The sequence below is a fragment of the Bubalus kerabau genome, chromosome 14 (genome assembly GCF_029407905.1).
Source record: "Bubalus kerabau isolate K-KA32 ecotype Philippines breed swamp buffalo chromosome 14, PCC_UOA_SB_1v2, whole genome shotgun sequence".
Taxonomy (NCBI): domain Eukaryota; kingdom Metazoa; phylum Chordata; class Mammalia; order Artiodactyla; family Bovidae; genus Bubalus; species Bubalus kerabau.
In genome coordinates this window covers 82,557,845-82,560,807 of record NC_073637.1, presented here as the reverse complement: position 1 = coordinate 82,560,807, position 2,963 = coordinate 82,557,845, and the positions used below count along the sequence as shown (strand labels likewise).

The 2,963-nt window shown below is 41.8% G+C and overlaps 1 long non-coding RNA gene across 1 annotated transcript; it reads left to right on the top strand.

Annotated features, from left to right (window-relative positions):
* The first annotated feature begins 480 nt into the window (after positions 1 to 480).
* On the top strand, positions 481 to 1,546 carry LOC129627362 (uncharacterized). The gene is made up of 3 exons (XR_008702583.1): positions 481 to 763; positions 856 to 935; positions 1,210 to 1,546. It is a non-coding gene; the product is annotated as an uncharacterized LOC129627362 (long non-coding RNA).
* Positions 1,547 to 2,963: the final 1,417 nt, after the last annotated feature.

Here is a 2,963-nt window from a genome sequence, read left to right as displayed (position 1 = left end):
CTGAAGCATGAAAAAGGGAAAACATCTGAGCAATTGCACTTTCCTTCTAGTTTATTTGTGGGTGCCTATGATTAAAAAAGGCACTAATATGATATGTACGTAGTTTAATTTTTTTTGGTGGGTGGCAGTTATAATAAGCAAGGAAACTTACATTTGAGGCCTGTCTTAGGCAGCTGCAAAAGTGAATAGACCTCTGTACCCGACAAACAGAATGCTCTGAGGCCTTAACAGCGTTTAGTCACTGTCCAGGGCAGCTGGTCTCAATAGCACATTACTTTCTCAAGGCTGCGACCCTGAAGTGGTTCTAGGTATGAGGACAGTGGGCTGAAAGTCCATTTCAAGTACAGGGCACAGGCTAAGGACACTGATCGCCTGGGTCCAGCTCATGCTTTAACCGTGGTCACATCCTCTCCATGACCTAGTCTAATGAAACGCTTCCGGTCCTGTGACCTGCTGTGACGATCTACGTGCCCTGCCTTCCGCAGTGTGGCCCGGTGGTCAGTACAGGTTCCATTAGCACGCGGGGAGCGGGTTGGTGGCTGTCCGGGTGTGCTGGAGGCGGATGCCATCGCAGCAAGATTGGCACATCTGAGAGAAGAGGGTGGAAGATTACTCAGGGGCTGCTGCTGCTGCTGCTAAGTCGCTTCAGTCGTGTCCGACTCTGTGCAACCCCATGGACTGCAGCCTACCAGGCTCCTCTGCCCATGGGATTTTCCAGGGAAGAGTACTGGAGTGGGGTGCCATTGCCTTCTCCGACTCAGGGGTTAGGATAACGATTTTCCTAATTATGAAAAGCAAGATGGTTTTATTTTTGTACTTCCTACTTAATTCTTATCTTCCGATGTTTTCCTGCAGTCCCAGAGTTTCTTCCTCATCTTTATTGCTGTGACATAAGACAACATCCCTTCTTGAAGGAAAAAGTGCCTAATTCACAGGTAAGCATAACGTCTCACAAACATGGATTGGGATACTTATTAAATGTCTGTGAGTTAAACCTATATTAAGAACTGCTATAATATTAGACACTTTCTAGAAAATGCTTAAATGTGATTTTATTATCACACATGGCTTTTGATCCATAAGCCATAATGCAGAATCTATCTAAAGAGCATGCTAATCTCTTTCTCATGAAAGTGATAAAGTTGTCCTTTTAAGATTTAACATAAACATTAACAATATTATGAATTTTCTTGAACCTTCTATCTGCAGTTATGTGGACTATATGAGGGCGGCTCTTTGTGGACTTTATCTGAGGATGATACGCATAATCATTAACATCGATGGACAGAGGGCCCAGCACAAGGGTGACTCCAGCCTGGGCTGTGGTCAACACAAAGGCAGCAAAGTACACGCCGGCCAGTCTCACAGAGCTTCCGAGTGCTCATATTATTTCAGATATGAAGTCAGGAAAGAACACAACCAGAAGAGGGTAATAATAAGTACAATATTATAGCCGTGCTTATTTTGTCTTTTGCCTCACGTAAAACAAACTCAAGGTGGTAAATGTACTTTCAATAATGAAATGTAATTTTACAATGAACAGGATATCCCCAATAATATATAAGCTTCAAAGAATCATTATATGAATTTGTTGATATTTTAATGTATTTACTTCAAATAATATTTCTTTAATCTTTTTGTCACTCAAAATTCCCTTTAAATAATATTACTAAATCATTGGTTTTCTATTTGATAATATAAAAATCTACTTTCAGAATTTCTTAACAATGCTTTTCTGAAATTAAAATTGTCTATATAATTATGTGACTAGCTTATATTGAATTGATTTTCCACCAAGAACAACTGTAAAGTCTACATTTAAAAACAGAAAATCAAACAAACAAACTGAAAAACCTTACTGATTGGAGGCATTGTAGAGTATCCAGGACAGTCAGCAATTGTTAGGGCGATATCCTAATAAAAGGAATACAGAAGATGAGCCCTGTTTTCCACAAATTTTTCCCTTGAGATTATTGCCAAATGGCCGAGGGCATAAAGACTAAACAGAAAGCAAAATCTCAGAACTTTTGGCAGCCATGTAGGGCTAAGGAGATATGAAAATAGGAAGTACAAGTCTAACTAACCCAGTCAGAATTAGAGAAACCAAGATCCTCAAGATACAAAAGACATTGAGAAGTGTGTCTGATTTTCTATGTTGTCATTAACTGTGAGACAATTTCCAACTGTTGTGGAATGAGAGACAAAGAAATCAAGACAACTGAAGTTAAGCAAGAGCAGAAGTTAAGTTAAGCAGAAAGCTTAACAGATATTTTGTCTGTTTTAATGTGCTGGGAAAACAAAATTGGGAGTTTAGTCTGCCGAGGCGTAATTGCTGGAGTATTTTATCTGAGTCCTTTGAAAAGGTACACCTGGAGAACATGGGCAAGTTATAAACAGAGCACAACACAGCAGCTAAAGCCTAGCTTCCTGGGACGGAGAAGGAATGGAATCCTGCTCCAGTACTCTTGCCTGGAGAACCCCAGGGACGGAGGAGCCTGGTGGGCTGCAGTCCATGGAGTCGCTAAGAGTCATAACTGAGTGACTTCAGTTTCACTTTCATACATTGGAGAAGGAAATGGCACCCCACTCCAGTGTTCTTGCCTGGAGAATCCCAGGGACGGCGGAGCCTGGTGGGCTGCCGTCTATGGGGTTGCACAGAGTCGGACACGACTGAAGCGACTTAGCAGCAGCAGCAGCACCCTGGAGGTCCAGTGGTTAGGACTCAGCACTTTCACTGCCAAAGGTCTCGGTTCAATCCCTGAAATGGGAACTAAGGTCCAGTGCGGTGGGGCGGAAAAAAAACAAACAAACAGACAAAAACAAAACAAACCCCCCAGCTTATCCAGATAAAAATTAAAATTCTAATTGGATCAAAATGATTTGTCCATTTTCTACCTGGGTGTGTTTGTGTGCTCAGTCATGTTTGACTGTCTTTGACTGTATAGACTGTAGCCCGCCAGGCT